This window comes from Notamacropus eugenii, chromosome 5 (genome assembly GCF_028372415.1).
Source record: "Notamacropus eugenii isolate mMacEug1 chromosome 5, mMacEug1.pri_v2, whole genome shotgun sequence".
Lineage (NCBI taxonomy): Eukaryota > Metazoa > Chordata > Mammalia > Diprotodontia > Macropodidae > Notamacropus > Notamacropus eugenii.
The window spans coordinates 381,365,297-381,391,021 of NC_092876.1; the positions used below are offsets into that span (position 1 = coordinate 381,365,297).

Consider the following 25,725-nt stretch of genomic DNA (forward strand, 5'->3'; position numbering starts at 1 on the left):
CAATTAGTCAACAAATTATTGAGCATTTACTTTCTTTTTTTAAAGTCCTGCAGTGCTTTGCCATTTCCTTTTGCAGCTCATTTACAGATGAGGAAACTGAGGTAAACAGGATTAAGTGACTTGCTCAGGATCACCCAGCTAGTAAATGTCTTAGACCTGATTTGAACTCAGTACTTTATCTACTGAGACAATTAGCTGCCCATGAGCATTTACTTTCTACCAGTCAAAGTACCAGGTACTAAGAATACAGACAATAGTACCTGACTATTATTACCTTTATGTTCTCTCTGCCCTCAAAGATGGGTTGCTTTATAATAACTAAAGGAAGACTTATTAATGCATGTCCTTATCTGTTAGAATATTTTAGAGACTTTTAACTAATGAAGAAAATTTAATTTCAAGAAATAGGCACTAGTTCAGATTTCTTTTGCATATAAAATTAGTTGCAGCCTGAGGTAATGTAGTACTACTGCAATTAAAATTACTGAGATTTTCTGAATTAACTTCAAAGTAGAGGAATGTGTGTATGTGTGCTTACATGTGTTTCCCTGTTATTTAATATTGCATCGTCTTAAAATTTGAAAAATAGACTTTCTCATGAATTACAATTCTAATGACAAAATGGATTTATGTATTTAGTGGTAAGGATTTAGAAAAAGCAATAAACATTTGTTAATATGATCTTATTTTTCCTCTAAAAATTCCAATAGCTATACATTTTATCTTTGATCCAAATATAACTAAGGATGAAGGCAATAGAGTAGTAAAAAATAAAAACATTTAACTGTTAAGCATGGCAAAGATCAATTTCCATGTTAATCACTGAATTCAAGAAAGAATATCATTATAATATATATAATTATATAATATATCATTATAAACTGTATGTTCAATTTGTTGTTTAGTTGTTCAGTGATATCTGACTCTTTGTGACCCCATTTGGGCTTTTCATGGCAGAGATACTGGAGTGGTTTGTCATTTCTTTCTCCAGTTTATTTGACAGATAAGAAACTGAGGCACACAGTGTTAAATGACTTGTCCAGGACTACATAGCCAGTAAGTGTCTGAGACTAGATTTGAACTCGGGAGAATGATGTCTTCCTGACTTCAGGTCCAACATGCTGTACCATCTAGCTCCCCAAAAGGTAAATAGGCTTTGTATATGCCAGGTGCTATGCTAAGTTCAGAGTCTACAAGGACAAAGATAAAATGGCCCTCCCAGAAAGGAGTTTATATTCTCTCAGAAAAATTTACTTGTGCACATTTAAGTAAATATATAATATCATACCAAGTAATTTCAGTGTGGGCCTAGCAGCTGAGGGGATGAGGAAAGGCCTCATATAGAAAGCAGAGCTTGAACTGAATTTTTAAGGAATAGGATTCTAAGGGGCAGAGGTGAGGAGAGAGTAAATTCCAACTATGGCAGGACAATATGCAAAGGCACAGAGATAGAAGATGGAATTGTGTTGTCTTTGGAGATCAGCAAGTAGATTTGAATTGGCTCATTTAAGAGTGCATAAAGAGGAATATTGTTCTGTTAGCCTGTAAAAGTAGTCTAGAATTCAATTGTGAAGAGCTTTAAATGTCAATCAGGACAGTTTATTTTTTGATCCTACAGGAGGGTATAGGCATCCACTGGAGTATTTTGAGCAGGAGAGAAATATGGTACTTGGGAAGATCACTTTACCAGAGGACTATGAATTGAAGAAGTTTGACTTAATACATCATTTTACAATGTGATTTTCTTTTGGTTAGAAATACAACGATTGTGGGCCCCAAATTCTTTCCCCACACTGTTTCTCTTTTTGTCTGTGTTCAATTCTAATTGACTTCTCTGAGGTAAATTGATTTTGATTACTTTCTATATGCAAATGATAAAATTTAAGGGCATTCAATTTCTGAATCCAAGAAAGACTAACTATAGATATTTGTCCAATTTGGTTTTAGGAAGCCTCCAATTATTACTTAATGAATTGGAATTCTAAAGCCCTTTTAGTGGAATATAATGATTGACAGAATTGTTGACTTTGTCCTTGCTTGGTATTGTCTAGATACAGTGATATCTGTACTGCCTTGTAACGGTTGATTTATGTGACAATACTCAGTATGGCTTTGGCAGAGGAATATTTTTTCCACGATAATAAAGGAAGAAATAAAAAGAAAGGTAGTAAGTAGGGATATTTGGAGCTTGTGTTGGAAATCAGGGATATTTATGTATTTAGCTTATAAGTAATTATGCTTGGTAATTTTCCTTCAATTCCACTAAGAACCAGAAAAACTTATTTAGTGGTGTTTAAATATTTTTTTAATAATAAGCAAGTGTTTTTTATAGATGAAGATGAATCCAACAGCTATTTTTTTAAGGTGCCAGATATGTCAAATTGACAGTATCATGATAAGGGAGAATCAGATCAGATCACACACATATACATACACATACACATATATCCATATATACACATACACATGTATACACACACATCCATATACACACATACACATGTGTGTATATGTATACATATGTATATGCATATGTGTGCATGTATATACATATATTTATAGATATACATGTGTATATGCATACATACACATGCATGTGCTCATGTACATATATACACATAAATGTTATGCAAATATTTATACATATTTAAGCATACAACATAGAATGGACTATCAACAAAATTCCTGTCCTCAAGGAACTTAGTCAAGTTCTATAATAATAACGAATATTTGTATATTGCTTTAAGGTTAACAAAGTGCTTTCCTCACAGTAACCTTATGATGACTGTATTTTCCCCATCTAAAATATGAGGAAACTGAGGTTCAAAGCAGTCAACTGACTTGCCCAGAATCACATAGTAAATATTAGAGTCAGAATTTGAATCCAGGCCTCACCTGATTCCAGTTTCAAGCCTCTTTTAAAAAAATTAATATATTTGTTTTCAATTTTATTCAATCACTTCCACAAATTTAAAATTTTCTGCCTCTCCTTCCCCAAGACAGCATGCAATCTTATATGGGTTCTACACATACATTCTTATTAAATTATCAGTTTCAAGGCTCTTAAAGCTGCAATGTATTAAATATTAGAATCTCAATTTTTTCATTTGTAAAAGGAGAATAATTATATTTGTACTACCCAAGATACTGAATGATTGTTGTGAAGATCAAAAGAGGTTATTTACATACCTAAAGTACTTTGTAACTGGGACAATATTTTTATAATCTTGCACACACAGCCATCAACAGAACATAAAAATGCCATGTTATGGGGTAAGCAAGGGGGTTGGATTAAATGACCTTTAAGATCCCTTACAACTCTAAACTTATGATCAACAATTGCAAATTAGTGTAGTCCAAACAGAATAGCATCATGGTAAAAGGGTACCAAGTGGAGAGTCATTCAAAGAGAAGGCAGGTGGGTTCAATCACAGAAAGATCCTACAGGATATGCAGGTCACATTCTGAAGTCAAAGAAAAATGTGAGGTTAATCTTGGTTTAAGCCCTGGCTGCCCAATAATAATACCATTTTACAGAGTGAGATCTTCAGTGGGCTAATGGGTAAGTCTTTGCAACAAAAGTCTGCACACGTGTCTTTCCACTACTCTATTACTGTGTTGCTGTTGGCTAAATGGCTTACATGAAGATTCTCAACCCTATCACATGGGATATTGTGAGTGTGGCTGGTGAAATAAATTGCATTCCTAGGACAAATGCGCCATTGTAGACAAGAGTGGAAAATTTTTTTCATAGGTATTTTCATAGACTGTCTTGTCTGCACTCCACTGTACAGTCAATTACATAAACTGAGTACCCTTTATAAAAAGTATTTAGAGCACAAGAATTCTACCTTGTTTTGTAGGTTGTTTTGTTTTTTTTTAATCTGGATTTATAAAAGCTATTGGAATTCCTGAACTTTGTCCTTCAAAAGACTGCCAAGTCTATGAATTTTAAAGTTATAGGAATCCTGAATTGCCCTCATCTGTTGAGATTTAATAGTTATGTTTCATTAAAGTAAATATAGATATAATATATATGCATATATGTGTGTATACAAATATATATACATATATGTGTATTCAATAATACTTTTACATTTTTCATATATATATATATATATAGATAAATATTTTATATGGCTCCAGAAAGATGATATTTCATTTGACTAATGAGTGGCCATAGCATTATTTGTTTTAATGGAAAATGTGTTGAAATAGAAAATCTCTTTGGCTATTTGGAGTTTTAAATCTCTAAGTCAAAGAAATTGGTGTTATGATCCATGAAGGAATAGTTTTATGAGCTGAATGACTTGTACATGGCTCAGCCACAAGAAAAGTGGAAATGTTTCTTGTTTAATGAGCCACAAATGCTTTGGTTCTGAGGGAGGGGAAGAAAAATCTCTGAAATGCTTCAGTATTTAACATTGTTAGATATTTTTTAATGAACAAAATGTAAATGTAGGAAAATATAGTTCAGCCAGCCCCTTTTCCCCTAAACCCTTTTGCTCTGATAAGGAATCATTTGTAATGTACACTTCTCTTCAGAAGTTTTAAAATCTGCATATCAGATTACCTAGGATGACAAATTAAGATAAATTATACTATGACAAATGCTGAGATGACTAAATTTTTGTTTTAAAATTAGAGCCTCTAAAAAGATGAATGACCTTGGGCAAGATGCTTAAAATCCTTGGATTTCAACTTCTCTCTTTGTGCGATATGGAGTTGAACTAGATGATCTATAAAGTTCCTTCCAACTCTATCTTTCATCCAACAGGCATTTAGTAAGTATTTTTCTATATGCCTGTACTTTTTTTTAATAGAGTATCATGTTTTATCATTTAGTCATTTTTCAGTTGTGTCCAACTCTTTGTGACCTCTTTTGGGGTTTTGTTAGCAAAGATACTAGAGTGATTTGCCATGTCCTTCTCCAGCTCATTTGACAGATGAGGAAACCGAGGCAAAAAGGTTAAGTGACTCACCCTTGGTCACATTGCTAGTAGGCATCTGAGGCCAAATTTGGCCTCAAGAAAACAGGTCTTCCTGACTCCAGGCCTGCTCTACCTACCTTCCCATAGAGTGTTATGCAAAGGGACTGGAGTAGGTGACCTCTAAGATCCCTTCCATCTCTAAATCTATGATCTTATGGTCAACAAGTACAAAAGAATATAGTACAAACTGAGTAACATCAAACCAGAAAGACTGACAGGTGGAGAATTACCCAAAGAGTAACAGGTGAGACAAAAGTGCTAGGCACTTTGGATTCAAAGACAAAAATGAAACAATCCCTGCTCTCAAATATTTTCTATTCTATTGTTTTTTCTATGCTTTTCTCTCTGCTTTAGAAAACAAACAGCTATTATATTTAAACTATTGTAGACATGTTCTGTAACTATTAATATTCCTTCCTTGTTCTGAAAGTGACTTTTTTTAATTCTTAAAGTAAACTCTACAATATTATACTGCCCACTGTCAACTTAGAACTTTGTCAGTAAAGATCTATGCTTATTGATATTATATGTAGTATCGTACGTGTAAGTAATCAACAGTGAGTGAAAAAGCATTAAATGCTTATTATGTGTCAAGCATGTTCTAGGTGCTAGGGATACAACAATAAAAGTGAAATCATCTCTGCCTCAAGGCTGTTGTATCCTAACAGGGAAGATAACCCGTACTGGAGAGTGAAAAGCAGCCTAAGAAGAGTTCCAAATCAGAGGAATACTGGACAGAACAATTGAAGAGTTCATTCATAGTCTTTTCCCAGGTTGATTAAAGTCCTCTAAGGAAGAAATGGAGAGGGAGAAGGTGCTACCTTTTCACTTTGGCCAAAGACCAGGGTAGAAAGGGATTGGAATGCACACACGTGCACACATACATACACATGCATACATAGATACATACACATATGTGTATATATACACGTATATATACATATGTGCATGATTTTTCTTAACCAAGTGACCTTGTGACCAAATGACCTTGACCAAATAATCTTGGGAATTCTAGTTTGGAGGGTACAACAGCAGCAGCAGGGTGGGAGAAGGCCACAATGAAGATAAGAAATTCTAGCCCCTGGGAGTTTAGAAGCTGGTAGCCTAGTTCTTCATGTCAGTAGTCCCAGAGGTCTAATATTAACTCCACAGGAGAAAGTGAGGCTGGTGACTTTGCGCAGCCCTCCCTCACTTAAATCCAATCCACTTGCAAGTCATGGCATCACTTTTCTGATGTCACATTCTCTTTGAGAACAAAAGACAACCAATAAACAACTGTGTAGCAAGAACTTTTACAGTAACAACAATATGGTTTTAAGAATGACTTTGGGTGACTAAGTCATTTTGAGTATTATAAATACATAAATTAAAAATAAAGGACATATAAAGAAAGGCACTGTTTGCATCCAGAGGAAAAAACTGATAGAGATATGTATAGAATATTTTACATATATACATATATATGTGTGAGTGTGTGTGTGTGTATGTATGTATGCTTATTTGGGTCTAGTGTAGCCATCTCTAGGGCAGGGCAGGAAGGGAAGAAAACAAAGGGGGAGAATTCACATAATAACGTTATTATATATTTAAAAGCAATAGCAAGTTGTCCGTAATAGATTTGCTGTTTTGTGTGCAATCATCTTTTTATATACTATGTGTTTGTTTTATTTCATAAATTAAAAATAAAATACATTAACTTTCTTTAAAAAAGAACTTAATGTGTAACAAAACATGGAAAGACTGTTGGATCCACAGTTAGATTTGGATTTGAGTCTTAGCCCCATCTCTTCTTAGCTGTGTGACCATGGGCAAGTCTCTTTATTTCAATTTCCTCATCTGTAAAATGGAGATAATATTTCTATGCTTTGTTGTTGAAGAGCTTTTCTGAGGAAATTGAATTATAAACCTCAAAGTGTTATATAAATGTGATAGGGACTGGAGAGGAGGGATTGGACCTGTGATTTCATTGGTATAGGAAACTTCCTGATGAGGAAACTTTCTGTCAGTGAAGCTTGTCAACTTCTACACAAGTTATATGCTTATTGTGAGCCTACATTATTTAATTATTTCTAAGCAACTTCTTTTGACATTTAATTATTATTTACATTCTCATACGTCTTGCAGTATTCATATGTTGCCTTTAGTGAAAAGAAAGCATTGAGGAAAGAAAAAGTTTCTATAGGTTAGTCTTATTCATAATAGTAATGCATTTTTATAGCAGCCTTATTTACAAAGTATTTTTCTTCTAATTACCTTGAGAGGTATCCAGTCCAAGCACTGTTATCATTCCCATTGTACAAATGAAGCCGTCAAGGCTCACAGAGATTCAATGACTTGGCCGACTGTTGGAATAGGAATTTGAACACAACTCTTTTCTGACTCCAATCATGATATTCTATCCATTATAACAAAGCATTTAACCAACATTTTCAAGAACATTAGCAAATAATAGAGGATAAACTTTGAGAAGCAAAGATACAAAAAGAATGTCTGGATAGGGACATTTCACCCTGGTTAAAAAGAAGATGTAGATGGATATTTATAAGGATTTAAGGATGGAGCCTGTATTTGGAGAGGGATGGTCATCTCTGCAGAAGGAAGAGTTCTCAAAGCTAAGATCAAGGAATATAAACCTGATCAAGTCTAGTGAAGAGGATAGGGCACTAAATTTGTTGGTCTCTCTCGGGTTAGAGAGGAGCAAAGACTAGCATTCCAGATCATCTAGTACAGAGGTTCTATGCCTGGTGTCTGTGAACTTTAAAAAAAAATGTATTGGAAACCATATTCCAATACAATTGGTATCCTTTGTAATTTTACACAGACACACACAGACAGACAGACACACACACACACACACACACACACACAGAGTCTAGAAACCCTAGATCTAGTCTAACCCTATCATTTTACAGAGGACACAGGGGATCAGAAAGAGGAAATGACATGCCTAAGGTCACACATTTGGCTGGTAGAAACCACTACTCTTATTTTGGGAAGTCATTTGCAGTGGCTCCCCACTCCACTAGAGGGCAGCAAGGTGCAGGGCCTGGAGTTCAAGGAATAAACTACCCCAACAGCAACTTTCTAAAACCTGTTTTCTTAGTGCCTTCTGAGTAGGTTTTGAGATTGTGCTAACTGAACCTCTATACCCTCAAGAGAAAAACCATGGCATTAGCCTCTTAGACTGTGTGTGTGTGCGTGTGCGTGTGTGTGTGTGTGTGTGTGTGTGAAATGGAGACCAGGACAGATACAAGAAATGGTGAAAAGATATTCTTATCAAAAGGATAAAAAAGTTGATCCATTTTCCTTTCTCCTTGTGCTCTACTAGTTTTTGTTTGTTTGTTTTAGCTAGCATTATTTAGAACAGAGCACCATAGGTATACGCGATCATTTGACCACAGTTTCTTCAGTTGTGAAACAGAGATTTTCTCATAGGCAGGTAACTCTTAAATCCTTTTCACATTTAAAGGGCTTTACTGAAGACTATAATAGTGCTTCTGAAATTAAGAACGAGGAGAACAGATTCCTTTCTGATGAAGTATGTATAAAACATGTCCATAGACTTTTGCTACAGTTACAGGAGCACAGTAAGAGAGTGGTGGAAAGACATTTCTGCAGACTTTTGTTGAAAAGATCCATTAGCCTGTTGAAGATCTCCTTCTGTAAAATGGGATCATTATTACTGAGCACCCAGGGCTTAAACTAAGAGCAAATATACGTATGTATACACACACACATGCATGCACGTAATCACACGCGTGTGCACATACATTTCATTTGCTGAGGTTGTTCTCAAGAGTACATCCATACCTTGTCCTTTGCATATCCCACAGTGCCTTATGATGATAGGACAAACTCAATAAATGTTTGCTGACTGATTAGACAAATGAAGGAATGAAATGAAAATTATTTATGAAGCGCCAAGACTACAAATAGAAAAGCAATACAGTCCCTGCTCTCAAGAAGCTCTAACTCTAATCAGAGGAGACGTTTACAGAAAGGTTGAAGGGAAGAATGAGTATTAAAGGATAGCAGTATTACTCTCAAGTGCAAATTGGCTATTCATCCTTCTTTAATTTATTTTTATCATATAGAATCAGAGTTCATATGGGATGTAGCCTCACCTATCCAGGTGTGGTCAAACAAAAGAGGACTTTTATGAAACATCCAACGATTCTCCGTCATTAGTGGTCCTCCACTTAGCAATGTTCGGTACAATGACTGGTCCCTAATAACTATCCAAAAGATGAGACTTACCATCTCCAAAAAAAGAAATAGGAGTTATAAGTAGTTTTACTTCTCCTTTGCAACTAAATCTTTATATTTCTTAGGCATCTTTAATCTTGATTTTTTTAGGTTCAGTGATTGTCTTCCTCTAGGAAGAAATGTCAGTTCTTGGACATTTAATGCCCTTCACAGTCTGAGTTCTACTCATATTTCATCTTTTCTTCATCTCCCATCTCTTTTCCTTTCGACAAGATGTTTCCCAAGCCTGGAATGCCCTCTGTCCATATCTTTACCTCTTGGCATCTCCAGCTCCCTTTAAAACTCAGCTCAGTATGACACAAAACCTTTCATCATCCCAGTTGATGATGCCCTTTCCCCACCACCCTAACTCTTAAGTTTATATTTACTTACTCTTTCTACTTTGCCTCACCCAAGTAGAAGGTAGGTTTCTTAACAGCAGGAGCTGGTTTTTGTTTATTTGCTTTGGTCTTTGTGTCTCTAGCACCTAGAGCTGTTGGAACACAGTAGGCATGTAAGTGCTTCCTGAATTGGAAAATCAAGGGACTACTTCATCGGCATTTTTTAAGCAAGCTCTTTAAATCAATAAAATCTCTCTTCCTTTATAGGTAATTGCAGTTATGCTTTTAATGGCTTCTTAAATCTGACATTTTTTAGCTACGTTGAGATGTGCTGTTTCCATTCCAAGCACAGGACTCCTACGTATGAACTCACATATACATAGAGGAATGTGTGTGCGTGTGCGTGTAGGTTCAAATCAAGTATGTAGAAAAATGGATCTTCATGTTTCATTAAAATGAAATGGGTTCTTGGGAATGCTGTGTGTTTTTACATATTTACATTTGTTGAAGCAAACGCCAGTTATGGGTGAATATTTGTTCTCCTGTGACCACTGGCTGGGTGGGTCAGAGATCATTGTTCATCTGAGTAGAAAGGACTGATGACAAACAAGGTCTTTTTACAAAGAGTGCTTTAGGGATACTAGTGACCAAGTTGATGGAAATGAGCCAATGCTACAAAGTTGTCTTTTTTTTTTAGAAAGTTTTTTTTTCTCTCTTTTAAAACACTCACCCTGTCAATACTGTCCAGATGTCGGTGATCCTAGGGGAGAAAGGAGAGTATTATAGCCTGTAAAATTTCCCGACTACTTCTGATGGAGAAATGACTTATGGTCAGTGCTTTACCATTTTTCTATTTCTTTTGGTATCTAAAAAAATTAGTTGAAGTAGAACCATACCAAACAAAAGGGGGAAGTTTTCTTTCCTTTCATAAACTAAGTTTTTCCAGATTCCTTTCTGATGAAGCATATACAAAATTAAATTATCAGCATAAGTCTTTTATATATTCATTCTGTGTGTCAACTAATCCCAGAAATTTCCAATATTGTTAACCCATGATCATTTTTTTAAGCCATGAAAACTCTGCTCATCAAATTATATAGCTGAATATTTCTTTACTATATCCCTCCTGAAAACATAACAGTAACTCCTCACTATAAAAGGAAACAATGACCAAATTATCGAATCAGGGCCTCTTTTGTACTTAGGTCATTGTCTTATGCATAGATTACAAGCACATGAGAGTGTTAACTCTCATGTTAACCAGCCTGGCTGGTTTAGAAGGTCAAGTACAGTTATGAAAAATTTAAATATATTTAAATTTACCACTGGCCACCAGTTACCTTAATTAATGACAACATACTACTTAAGATGATGAAGCATTTAACTTTGGTAATAAAATTATTGAAAGGACAAGGTCTTGAACTGGCTAATTGGTCTTCCCTGTTCAAGGTTTCCATTCCCTACTCCTTTCCAGTCTGTCCTAAACTCAGTTGCCAAAATGATCTCCTTAAACTGCAAGTCCTAAAGTGCAAATCTGATTAGCTTTACCCATTAAAGTCCAGTAACTCCCTATTACCTCTTGTATCAAATATAAAAACATCTGCTGAACATTTAAAGCCTTTCACATTCTGGGCTTTCCTACCTTTCCAATCTTATTATACTTTCCTGTCTTCTACAAGCTCTGTGATCCAGTGATATTAGCCTTCTTTCTGTTTCTCACTCAAGGCAATTCCATCTTTCAATGACATATTCCTTTTACTGGGTCTCCCCCATTCCTCTAATGTTCTTCCTCCATACCTCTACCTCTGGACTTAAATCTCTGCAGAAGGCCTTTTCTAGTTTCACCTCTCTGACCCCAACTTCTAGTGCCTTCCCTCTGACCTTCCATTTTCACTGTATATATCATGTATATTTGAATTATTTGAATATTACTTCTCCCATTAAAATGTGAACTCTCTGAGAGTAGAGGCTGTTTTTATTTTATTTTATTTTATTTTGTATCTCCAATACTGGTTCATTTTTTAATGTACCTAGACAAATCAATGGTGATACCAAAGTTGGTATCTTTAGTTCTGTTGCCCAGAGCTCTCTATAGGATATACATGATTGATATGTTCTATCAGGTCTGCACTGAAAATGAGAAAACCTGAGTTTAGTCATGGTTCTGCCATTGATTCACTCTATGACTTTGGACAATTCACCTATTTTCTCCTCATTTTTCTCATCTTTAAAATGAGTGGTTTATATTAGATGACCTCTAAGATCCATTCCAGGTTTCCTATTCCATGATTTATGGCCCAAGATGAAGTTTATCCAGTTCTCTTCCATGGAACCCTGGTGTTGTAGGTGATTTGAATAGAGGAAGCTGAGTGAAGTTTTCTGCTTCAGATATTTTTCCACTAAAATATTAACAATGAAATTGCATTCCAAAATATTTATTACATGTGGCAATGTTTCAGTATGAAAAGACTTTAATTTTCTCTTTTAAACCTTGGAATATCTTCCCCTTTTCCCATACCAGCATATATGGGTTATGTTTCAAGGCCGAAAGTATTCCATGGATAGATTAGTTTGAGAAATGCTAATGTTCAAATAATTTCAGTTTCATTCTACTGAATTCAGCATGTTCATGATAAGGTTTAATATGTGTCCAGTACTGTTTGATAGTATAGAGAATAAAAAAAAGAATACATAATGGATTTCCACTGTTCAGATCAGGGAAATTCTACAAGAGATTCTTGCATTGGATAGGAGAAGACTGATGCGTCTAATTTGTCTTTTCATCCTATGATTCTAAGTAAATTACAATGTAGTTAGAAATACAATATTTTCACATATAAAACAATTGGAGGACTGTATAAGAACATGGTGTGTGATACAGATAATAAATTAATGCTATTGGAAATTAAGGATGTATCAGCATGTGCAAAAGTTGTCCAAAAAAAGCATCATGAGAATGCAATTGGTCCTTAAATTTCCAGTATTCTTCACAAAATAGTAACGTAATATAAAATCTTTCTTGGTGACATTTCCATGTATCAGATTCATTTTATTAGGATTTATTTATAAAATATGAAGATAACAAGAAATTTAACAGATTTTGCAAATGGTAAATAAGCTAGAGCCATAACTGAACAAGAAAATGAAAAGTCTAGATTACCTTTGTGAAACTGTACTCTGCTTTTAGTGGTCACAGGATTCTCCAAAACAAAAGCAAAAAACTGTGTTTTTACACCTACATTCTTCTATTGGTATTGTTTAATTATAATCATGAAATACCAGTCTTCAAAAGATTGAAGTTGAGGATTATCCAAAGGGAAATGGAAAGGTCTGTGGTAGACATGAACAGGTTCTAGCAGACTTCAAATATGGAACTGCTCAAGAGAAATAGTAGAAATGATTGCAACAAAAACCATATAAAAGGGGAGTGGGGCAAGAAATGGGTAAGAGCAAAAGATGACCAACAGAATGCCCATTTACTCTATGCAATGTCAGAAAAACTGGAGGAAGCTTCCCAGTATATTAGATGGCAGTCCCAGTACTGAATGTACAGGAACATGTTGACAAGCATCTCAGAGGAGGGGAAGGCATAGATGGATTATAATCTACAGTGTTGGAAACAAATACCTATATTGATGAGATCACCATTCTAATGTAGTATTGGAGTAAACTAAAATTTGAATCTGGAGTCTTTTGAAATGATTAGATATTACCATAGATAGAGGAAATGGGTATGAGTAAGACAACCTTAAGGTCGTTTTTTGTCTTCTAGTAAGCATAACCCTCAATCAGACATTTCCATGCCCTATTTTTTGTAATTTATTATAAGATATTTTAGAATATTATATGGGAAATAGCATATTTTAGCTTAATTGCATTTCCCTAAAAGCAAAAAAATAATCTTTATAACAACACTGAGAAACTACAAGTTCCTGAATTCTTACATTATGGACAGTATATGTTACTTAATATAGGAGAGTGGACTTGGACATTTTGGAAATGGTGTTAACAAAGGGTGACTCACAAAGGGTTCCTTGGAATGCTTCATTAACCAGAAAATTAAATTAACCAACACTTCTCATTCTCTGGGCATTCTAGTCTGTTGAAACTCTACTAGTGCATCTGGACTGGTGAAAATAGAAATGGATTTCAATATTGACTTTACCTCTTGGTTAGTACTTTTTTTTTTTAAACCACTCTACACTGTCTATTGGTCTATAATGACAATACCACAGACCTAAATAAGCAGTGTTTTTAGTCACAGTGGAGAGAGTGCTTTGGCAAATATTGTCCCCTTACTATAAGCTTAGTTCTGTCCAGTGCCATCCAGTCCCTTTCAACAAAACTGAGAGTCATTCAGTATTACACAGGGGAGGAAAACATATGTTAAATGTTTTGGCTTTCCATGATGATGTTTAAAAAAAGGTAGGGGGAGTGTTTTCATCATTAAACACTGAACAAAGCGTTCTACGTGCTTTGTCAGAGAATCACAGGGAAGGAAATAAGCAGTGTGATAAAAATAATTTGCTAGTGAAATTATAATGTTTTTGCTTAAGATATCAGCAAAGCAAGAAAATCCCAAAGCAGCAGAATGGGGCCAGATGGCATATTATATTTATGCAATCCCTAGGCAGGAAATTGTGCTTGATTAAGAAGATGCTGCCCTTGATTTCTATTCAGCAGTTTTGAAGTGAGTTACAGAAAACTCATTCTGTTTTCATTCAGCCAAATTATCACTCATGCCATTGCCAAGCTCATAAGATGAGAATGTGAAGCTTTCATGATAGGGAAATCTCAACTACAAGAAAAAAGCTTGGAGCCTGACCATTTGTCTGAATGCTGTCTGAAATGCATTGCAATACTTAATTCCATTGTTGTAAGGTTTGGGATTTTAGGATCTTTTTTTTTCTTCTGGTAACCAAGCATGGAAGAAAAGCCCTATACCACAGTGACTAGCTAGGGCTTTGCAAGATATGGGCTAGAACTAGAGAAAGAAAGGGGGTTTAGAGTTCAGCACCCCAGGGGGCTAATGTGTATAAAGCTACTGCTCAAAAGGACCATAGTTTAATCCTTGGGGCTGCCAGTCAGGATAATGATTAAAAATCACCCATCCAGAGAATTACTTCTGGATGTTGATATGCCAGAGTAGGGGACAGAGAAAAAGGGAGGGTTTGTATTTGGATGGGTGATGTTTTAGCACTTGATTTTCAAAGAGGGAGGGGGACTTTGGCTGGCTGTGTCAAAGAACAAAGCCTCTCTCTGTAAATGCCCTGCTATCCCTTCCCTAATTCCACATCCATCTCCTCATTCCTCGGGAGTGTGCTTGTACCACTATCCATGTTCTAAGGAAAGACTAAGTTTGTGAAACTAAATATTAGGACTAGTTCATGGGAGGTTTTTTGTTGTTGTTTTAAGAAAGAATACTTTCAAAGAATTTTTGAATGGAAATGGACATTTTAACTAAGCATTCCACAAAATCTGATCTGAACTTTTTTTTTATTAGCTCTTACCCTGAATATCCAAAATCTAAAGTACTCTCAACTTATTCCAAACCCTTTTATGTAATGATAAAACCATTCTTTGATAGGGTACCAGTAATCTAGACAAACTAAAAAGCAAAAAAACAAAAACCAAAACCAAACTTGAAAAACTATTGGTTAGTTTAGACGTATGTTGTATATGTTTCCCAATTTGCTTACTTTCACATTTCTTAAGAGGTTTTTAATGTTCATTAGGAAAGTAAATATAATCCCATTTTATGTTATCTTGGATAAAGAATGAACTCACTGCCTCTAGCATTAGACCACTTCCAGTACTGAATATTTAAGTATTAGAACTAAATATATTCTGCTTCCCTCCTTCATAACTTTGAATTCTAAAATCTACTTTTCTGTGGCACTAAATGCAGACATTTTGTCTTTTCATTGTCATGATAATAACTGGAATTTTGATTACTGAAATGCATCAGTCTCTTAAACTATCAACATCAACAATCAGATGCCATGAATCTGCTTCTCTGAATTCTCTGGAAGAAAAAGAGAGCCTTGTAAGCCTGGAATATTTTGACCTTGAGGTGGAAGCAGACTGTATGATACTGGAGATTGTGATGTACTGGGTCCAGACACACACATGTACACAGTTCTTTGAAACAGACTTGTATGTTTATCAACTACAAAAGAATAAGATTTACACTGCTTTACTTTGATGAAATTTTGGCTCATAAACAGATATGACAATTGGCAAGAAACTTTATCTTTGATGTAGAAATTCTAACAAATATTCATTTACATATATGAATATTCATTAGAATCATGTGTGTATACACACATTATATACTCCAAATCCAATGATCTTTCTGTTATACTTGAGTCCAACTAGCTATATTCAATATTTTATGTTTTCATTCTTTTGCAAATAAGGCTTCTAAACACCAATGGCAAGATCATGAGGCATTGGAGATTTCACTTTTTAATAGGTCTTCCTTCTCCCACAACCCTGAGAAGTGTATTCACTTTATTGTAACTTGAACCCCAGCCTTCTCCTCCCCAAATCCCCTCTATACTCTGTAGCTCTACTTCCTCCAGTTTCCTTCCTAAGACTTCTACTTCCAGTGAAGAGAAAGCCAGGTGGATGGAAGCCAGGTGGGTCTGATTTTCAAAACTAGTTCTGTGACTGTTCTAATGTCTATATTCATTTCCTTCATGCTTCTCCCTTTAACCCTAACATGTAAAAGTGATTATTTTAAATTCTTGGTTAACATCTTAGGATCAAATAGTAAGTCAGGAAACTTTAAGTGCTCTCTCTCCCTTTCTGTCTCTCCTTTTTCCTCACCCTCTCCTTCTCTTTCCCTCTCCCTATCTCTCCCTATTTCTCTCTCTCTCTCTCTCTCTCTCTCTCTCTCTCTCTCTCTCTCTCTCTCTCTCTCTCTCTCTCTCTCTTCCTCTCTCTCTCTCTCTCTCTCTCTCTCTCTCTCTCTCTCTCTCACTTGTCCCTCTCAATTTTCATTGCTAAAATAATTCTAAGTAAAGAGGGCACTGTTCTGCAATAATCCATCATATTTTTCCTTGACAGTGAAAATAATAAGAGTTGCATTTTAATATTATTTAAAATGAAGTCTCACCACAAGGAGATTTTATGGAAGGGGTACTTTTCTTTTTCAAGCATTAAACTTGTAACAAAGTGTGAATTTTAAAAATGCTTTCTAAGCTTCTGCTTGTTTGTATAAAAGAGTGAAACCAGTGATGAAGAAGGCTTTCAGTTTCACCAAGTTCAATCCCAAAGGAATCAATGTGGAATAAAACATTTCATCGAGGAAAGTGGAATGGCAGTATGTAGAGAACTTCTAATAGAAGTTAGTCCTTAAAACCAGTGAATGGTAAGATGATCAATTGAATCTATATTCCGTAGTTAGGCTGAGTGTGGGAATACTTACATGCTTGATGCCAGTGAGGTAATTCCAAGGAGATGCTGTGTATTTGGTTGGCTGTAGGCAGAGGTCACTCTGTGGCTTCTTGGATTATTCCAAAATCTCCATTAGAGAAAATGCTGTCATTACTGTTCTTGAACTTCCCTGACTGCCATTAATCTTCACTCAGTCAATAAGGGTATATTATGTGCTATATACTATATGCTAGGCATCGTGCTAAGTGCTGAGGATACAAAAAAACCGGCAAAAGACAGTTCTTGCTCTCAAGAAGCTCACAGTCTGATGGGAAAGACAACATGAAAACAATTATGTACTAACAAGCTATCATCAACCAAGGGAAGGCGCTACAAAAATTAAGGAAGAATGCAAAAACACCTTCCTATAGAGGATATGGTTTTAGCTGGGACTTGAAGGAAGCTTCAAAGACTTGAATGCTTATTCCCTCTACCATTTAATAAACTCTATGTCTGTGGAAACGATGAAAAAATAGCATGTTAAGTGGCAACAGCACATTTTATGACCTGTCATGGAAAAACAGCTAGCAGAAGTCTTTTTCATATAGGCATTCAAGGTCCCAGAATTCTGTTGAATAGAAGCACACATAAGAAGATGGGAGGAATATTGAATTAACAGTGGTCTTCTGAAGAGAGCTGGGCAATAAAAATAATAATGGTGGATTGAGAAAAAAACGGAAGCAGAGAATCTGTATTTTAATGCTTCAAGGGTTTGTGATTGCCTCCATATGGGGAAAGGAAGGAAAGGTTTTTTAAGTACTATATGCCAGGAACTGTGCTAAGCACTTTACAATTATCTCATTTCATCTTCATAACAGTCCTGGGTAGCAGATGCTGTTATTACTTCTGTTTTACATTGAGGAAACTGAGGCAAAGGTGAAGTGACTTGTTTTGGATAAGTGCATGAGGCCAAATTAAAAACTGAAGTCTTCCTGACTCCAGGCACAACTTTCTATTGACTGCACCACACAACTGCTCTTGTGTTTGTCCTTCGTTCTCAAAGAGGACCATGACCTCAAGATGATAACATGGCTTGTAGTTGACTTTGATTTGAGCGAGGGAGGGCTGTGCAAGGTCACCAACCTCACTATCTTCTCCTGAGCTATCTGAGTCCAGTGGCATGATATTCGTCAGGATGACTAGAGATGGCCCAGGATGCAATGTGAGACCTTGGCCCTTTCAGGCTAAGGTCTTATCACAATCTTACTTTGAGGGAAATACACCCATTCAATGAATAGGCTTCTTTAAGTTTCTCAAGGGATGGTCTCTATTGGATGGTTTTCATGAGTTATTGGGAATGAAAACAATTAAACACTTTATGTGAAACCTTCCTGTTATAAACCTTTCCAATGTTAAATAGACCAGTCCTCCAATAACAGTCATAGAATTCATTGCCAAAAATGTACTCTTAGTCTTTCCAGCTTGGTAGGAGCTGACCTGCTGGAAATTGTTCTCTGTTGGTATATACTTTGAGAGAATTCTGGGTTACATCTCCCATGATGAAGCACTGGAAAAATATGGAGATCTATGCTAAATAGAACATCGAAATTGATATGACAGATTATCAGGGGAGGGGAGAGATGAAGTGTGTCTAGGAAGGGATATAGCAAAGATATGAGGGGGTAGTTAAGTGAATAATATAAGTTGAAAGAAAAAATGTTATAAAAACAGAAAATTCAGAATTTCAATTTTTTTAGCTTAATAAGTGAGTCCTATATTTGCCATAAGCAAAACTAGGCATCTCAGATAACACCCTGTAAAACACATTATACTAATTGCATGATGTGTATTTGTATATTCATAAATAAACAGATCTTTACACACACATATATACACACATACAAATATTTATACACACACCATATACATACATAATCTCCATACACTTACTACACTGTTGACTGACTAGGGCTTGACAAAAATCAGTCCCTATTAGCATTGGTTAGGTTCCGTTGATTGTGTAAATTAGGTTACAGAAGGATCATATAATTCATTGAACAGTTCTTGGTATCTTTGCATTTTTTTAAATGTAGGTTGAAGTGAGCAACTATAAATGGAAAGGCAGTTCTCATTAAAAACAAACCAAAAAAACTCCTCAAGAATTAAATTGCTCTATGTTTGCTAAGTGCTTAGTTAAATACAAAATCCTCCTATTTTGTCTAGTAATGAAAACAAAGGAGATAAGGGAGTTTCTTAAACAGCATATCAGACTGAAATTAGATTAATTTAGTATAATCTTAGTTTAGTTTGTATAACTGTTTTGTTACACAAATTGCTTTATTTCAGATGAACATAATGTAATATTACTACCCTCAATTGAAAGATTTGTTATTGCCTAGAAAACTGTGGGCCATATATTAAGACTGTCATGACGTAGATACAAATACTTCTTCCTGATTATCTCCAGAGAAACATCATGGCCCTTTTTCTGTGCAGATGTACATTTACCATGCTAGTCTCCATATCCTGTTTTCCTATGTAAGTGCTGGCATCCTTTCTACTACCAGTGTTCCCATCATTCTTTTCTTTCATGTGGCCAAACCAGAATTTGATGCTTTTACAATAACAATTTAGAACAAGAGAATGATTTCTCTTTCTGGGGTCTTAAAAGACAAAAGAAAACAAAAACGGAAAACTTCAGTCACTGAGTGCACAGCTCCAATGATCACAGAGGAATTTTAAAAGCATGTCCTTTATAATAGTTAACCAAGAGTTGGGGGCAAGGGTTAGTTTTTCCATTTTTTCATGATCAGAAGTACTCTGAATGCATTGTAACCTAGGAGAGTTGGTGTCTGACTTTAAAGTCAAGAATGAAACTGTTTTCCTTTGAGGAAGAGAAATATGATATTAGATGGTGTGTTTCACAATCTATTTGTACTATGGAGTCATGCACCATGCAGTGTAATTGTTACTGCGGTGAGTCAAAAGAATCCTATGTATTTTGGTGCTGAGTTGAGGTCTTGTTAGTTTCCAGAGAGCATCAGCAAAATATACCACTTTTACCATCAATGGCTTTTATTGAGCCAACATCTCCCAATGTACCAGGAAGGAAGAGGAAAGAGAAAAGAGTCCAATAGTTTTGAAAGCCAGGTACCTTTATTCAACCTCTAGAGCTTTATTTAGTAAGGTAGGCCAAGGAGAAATTCTAGGTACACAAATCTCCTTCTGAGATGTTGAGATTCTGGCTCTTCAGCCATATGTTTTTAGCTCAGTGAATGTGATTTGCTTATGACATGTTGCTAATTTCCAGATAAAATTTATCAAATATTTAAGTGATGCTACTTTCAAGAAGACCATATATTCATGCTCTTACACAGGAAGAGAAATTAGAAGAATTTCTGTCCTGTCAGCAGCGATGTAAGATGAGAATGAATAGTACCACATAACATCAAGATGTATAGATATTGATAAAGAAAAATCATGTTCCAGTTCTGTGACTCTGTCACTTGGAGGAAAACTTATTCAGTAGTGGAAATGGTGTGAGGAGCTCAGGGGAATACAGTGCTAACACCTTCAAGCCCATAAATGATTTAGCAGGAATCTGTGTAGGACCATAGATTGAGAGCTGGAACAGATCATCTAATACACCCCCCTCAATTTTACGGTTCTTCTCAGCCAAATCTGGTGAGATTGTCATTGACTGCTAATGTTTTCAAGTCAGGCAATGGAGGAAGGAAATAAACATTTATTAAGCACCCTACTATATCCTAGCAACTGTGCTAGGTTCCTTATAAATATTAACTCATTCAATTCTCTGTGAAGTAGACGCTTTTATTATCCTCATTTGAAGAAATTGAGGCACACAGAGGGTAAGAGGCAATGCCGTCTGCTAAATTTCAACTACTTTGCCTTCAATCACTGGCAGTATTTTCAACAGGAAATATATATGTATCTATATCTTTTGCAGTCTTCATTAAAACTGGACTGAAACTTTATTCCTCAAATAAGTTATACAAGTGTTGGGATGAGAAGTATTTGTGTTTCTCCCCAAATAATTAATTAGTATATATGTGCTAACGGATTATGATACCCAGAAAAGTATTTGAAAAAATATCGGTGCACTCATATGTCAGTTAGGATAGAGTGCTGGGTCTACAGTCTTATCTTTCTGAGTTCAAATCTGGCCTCAGACACTTACTAGTTATGTGACCCTGGATAAGTCACTGAACCCTGCTTACCTCAGTTTCCTTCTGTATAAAATGAACTGGAGAAGGAAATGGCAAACTGCTCCAGTATTTTTGCCAAGAAAACCTCAGGTGGGGTCACAAAGAGTCAGACATGACTGAAACATTTGAACAACAATGCACTCATAAATTGGGGGTGGAGTAACGTTTTTATTTTATGGTGGCCTGTTTCCAGTCTCATTTTCCCATTGCAATGCCAAAATGCATATCCACTTAGTTTGGAACGCCCAGTAGACCTATTGGCAATTTAAATGGCTCATAACGAAAATAATGCTTTGAGATCCCTTGATGAAAGGTACTTCATAATTACTACATGTTGATGTATACCTCTTTTGAGTCCCCCTTTTTTTTCAAGGAAGTTTTACATATGGGAAATTAATCACTCCATTTGTTTGTTGCTAAAAAGAATGAAATGCAAGCTCACTTGCAGGCCACGGAGCCAAGGAAATGTATGTTTTCATCTTGATGTCCAAACATCTGAAGTGTGTTTCACTGGGCAATGTTGCAATGGCATGAAAGAAGGCATTGCAACGTGAAATCCGGAGAACACAAGGAAGCAATTCTTTCCTGCTGTTTCCACTTTAACAAGAATTTTTTTTTTTAACACCTTTGTTGGAGTCCAAATGTCTGGTGCCTACACTGAATCACTCAGGTTTATGCTAAGTTTTCTTTTAAAACACTTTCTTGGTGATTAGATTGGTTGCAATTTCTTGTCTTGCATAGATATAACCCACATCTTTGGGGAAAAAACAAAACAAAACTGCAGTTTGCACCAGATCTGTATGTCATCATTGTGCTTTGGCATTCATTCCCTATTGGGGAAAAAAATAAAACATTTTTTCTTAAAGTTACTTCTTTTCTCTGTTTCTTTTCTCAGCCATCCTAAAGTCTCAACTTTGGGATTCCCATTACTTTTTTTTTTCCTATTTGATATTTGGCATTTGTATTTTTAATTTTTTAATATTTAATATTATATCTTTAATGTGCTCCAGGAAGATGATTCAGAACTTGACCTTGAATTTTGGAATGGGGGATAGCAGATCATTAATTCACTGCTTTATTATCTTTATAAGGTAGACAATTCTCTCCCGTGACACTGTTAGTCTAGCTGTTGAGACTTTTAAGTGACTCCATGCCAAGGTTTGATTCAGAGGTGAACTTTGAGAGAGAGAGTGAGTGAGAAAGAGAGAGACAGAGATAGAGACTGGGGGGAGAGGAGACAGAAGGGCAGGGAAGGGAAGGGAAGGGAAGAGGGGGGAGAGGAGGAGAGAGACAGATAGAAAAAGACAGAGGGGGAAGAGGAAGAGGAGAAGAGAGAGAGAGAAAGAGAGGAGACAGGGTAGAAAGAGAAAGGGGGGAGAAGAGAGAGAGACAGGAAAGAGAGAAACAGAGACAGAAAGAGACAGAGGAGGGGAGAAGAGGAGGAGGAGGAGGAGGAGGAGGAAAGAGAGAGAGAGAGAGAGAGAGAGAGAGAGAGAGAGAGAGAGAGAGAGAGAGAGAGAGAGAGAGAGAGAATCTCCAAAGCTTATTTAAGGTAACATTCATTTTCATTTGCCCTGAATGACCCCTAATCGGCAAACAGGGAAAGTGCTCCACTGTTCACCTTAGGCAGCAGCTTTCCTCAGCTCAGGTCAGTCTCCTGTTACACACGTAGGGACACTTTTGTTCATTACTCAGCGCCGGCTTAATTACACAGTAGGCTGAGCTCCTGTCCCTTCAAGCACTGGGTAGCCGAGTTCAAAGTCCCTCTTTAACGGATAAGTCATAGGGATGCTCTGCCAAAGTTCCTGACCCATATCTTTTTTTTCTCCCCCTACTCAGTTTTGGTTGAAAGTTGAGAGAGAAAGGAGATAATCCACAGCAGGGGTCAGTAGAAAAGGCAATGGGAATGCTGAGGGATTTTTAATTCTTAAACTCTGGCGGAGGTGATTAGGTGGAGCTGGCTTTCCTGGAATTGTAGGGCAGATTTTCCTGTTGTGTTTCAGTGTTGACTGTCTCACAGTTACAGACACAGGGCTGCCCCAGGATTACTGGGATCACAGGCGCTGCTACCATCTGGTGCCTTTGGCCTGTCAGTATCTTTTGAGTGGGTCTCCGTGGTCTATCTACAGCAATGTTTCATCAAAAAGAACCAGGTCGAAATCCATCGGTGCGTATATGAGTTGGTATTTCTGTAAGTTTTTAAATGTTGAAAGTAAAATACCTAAAGAAGACAGCGCTTAAAAATGTTCTGTACTGTTTTGCTCTGTCTTGTAACGGAACACATAGGCTTTCTGAAGGCTATTAGAACAAGTTTCCTTAGCTATTTGGCAGATTTAGTACAATGGAATTGTTTCTCAAGGAAATGATATTTTTTTTTGGTTTGTTTTTTACATTTCCAAATGTATAATTTTTACTTGCCCTAAAAGAACATAAAATGAACCCAAAAAGGTTAAAGTCTGTTTAATAATTATGAACCTTACGCTTTAGTTTGAAAAAACCCCTATAATATGTGAACTTCTATTTTTCCTAAATGACAAAATTGTGTTTGTGTCCCCCAAGTATGTCATCTTTACTTTCAAATTTTTGTTTATATTAAATCTTCATTCATTGATAATTCAAATTACATAGTCAGCAGATATGGGATGTTTTTGAATGGCATGCTAGTGTCATCATTAAAGGGCAAATATTTTATGCACAGTGTGTTTGAGGTGGTAGAAAAAGAGCTGTACAATCTGTTACTTTCAATTTGCACATCTTTGCCAAATGTGTAGAATGAAATTAGATGTATGCATGACTTTAAATTTATTATCTTGCATTTTGAATTGTGCAGTCTAAAATTTCAGCCTAAGTTGTCCTTATAAATGAAATGACAGGTCATAGGAGATAATTATTAACCTAATTATCTTATATAGGTCCCTGGAATGTGATTTTATTGGTGTAGGAAAAGCTTGTTGAGGAATCTCTCGTTTACCAGCACCGGTTTCACCTTCTCTTAATGTTAAGCTGTAGCCTTACTTTACTTATTGCCTAGAGTGCTAAAAGGTTGTGACTTGGCTGAAGTCACACAGCCATTATGTGTTAGATTGGGGTTTGACAATGTCATCCTGACTACGTCTGGTTCTCTATTCCCCACCCCCACCCAATGCTTCTTTAAATATTGGGGCATTAGGACTCTTTAACTTCTCTAATCATTCCAGTTGTTCATTTCAGTTACCAACCATGAAAATGCATCCCTACATTTTAGATACATTGGGGAAATTTTCTGAAAAGTAATTTTTTCGACCACCTGCTGAAACTTAAAATAAGTTGACCATGGTTTCATAGTTTATATTGCAATGAGCTGTTAAAAGTTGAAGCTGAGCCCTGGATAGAATGGCATAGATGGTTCATGGTTTGTTTTTTTTTCTCATCTTTAATTTCTATAAAGTAAATTATTTCTCCTATTTCTTTAATAATAAACTTTATTTACTTGCTTTTTTGACTATTGTCTAGTTTGAGCTAAACAATAAATTTGCCTGTGGCATCAGTCTCTGCCTAAATTAGTGTCATTAAACTCAAGCAAATTGATCCTCCTTTCCACTTTGCTCTTCTGTTCAGCATTTACTGACTTCTCTCTTCTCCTTTTAGGCAAGATTAATACCATTCAAAGTGGTATTTTAGGTTTTGTTCAGTCCATGGTTTGAGGCTAAACTGTACCACAGTAGACTATGCAGATGCTCAATGTTTGTGTTATGGTTTGTGTTTTTAAAAAAGAGTAAATTTGTAGAAAATTCAAAATAGATGCAACTTCAAGTTTTGAGTGTGTGTGTGTGTGTGTGTGTGTGTGTGTGTGTGTGCAATTAGATTTCTGTCTATTTATACTTTTCCCCCACTTTGGATTCAGGGGAGAGACACAGGTGCTTTTTTGAGGTGAGAAAATGAGTAGATGCCATCTCACATCTTAGACTTTGACTGTAAATAGCTCACAGCTTTCTAAGCCCCTTCTGTGCTAGCCATGCTCCTATTGAGAGAGATGGTCAAGAGCTTTCCCTATTCCCTAAGAGATAAGTTTTTGTTAAACTTAATGGGATGGGAAGAGAGTTACAAAGACCTTTGGATGGGGACAGAAGGGAAAAGGAGAATATTCCTATCACAATTTCTTTAATGTGCATAGTCACACCACAGGAAATTGAAACAGCAATACCTATGTTATTAATAAATTAGCATTCAATTATCTATCCTAACAAAGAATACAGTAGGATGAATAATACACATTTGTAGCTAATCTAGTGAATCTAATTGTACAACACTTAGATTAACCTTGAAATTCTCATGTTAGCAAATATGTTCCCTTCTATTAAGATACTTTTGATGCTTAACGGTTGCCCATCTACTTTGGTAGAGGTATAGGAGGTATTAAAATAATATTTCTGATAAAATTTACAAAAGCTTTAAAAGTATGTTCTTTCAAAGAAAAGAAAAACTCAATATTTGGCTAGATAACCTACCAATTTTTGCTGTCTTTAATTATATTTTGCTGAAGCTAATTAATACTCAATTCCA

The 25,725-nt window shown here is 35.9% G+C and overlaps 1 protein-coding gene across 4 annotated transcripts in view; it reads left to right on the forward strand.

Moving 5' to 3' along the window:
- Window positions 1–25,725, forward strand: part of MID1 (midline 1) — a 438,516-nt gene that overhangs the window by 261,615 nt on the left and 151,176 nt on the right. The window contains exon 1 of one of the 4 annotated variants that reach the window (XM_072614389.1): window positions 23,237–23,350. The exons of the other annotated variants lie outside the window; for them this stretch is intronic. The gene's annotated coding sequence lies outside the window, so the exon portion shown is untranslated. Of the gene's footprint in view, window positions 1–23,236; window positions 23,351–25,725 lie in introns of those variants that run through there. 4 annotated transcript variants of the gene reach the window in all.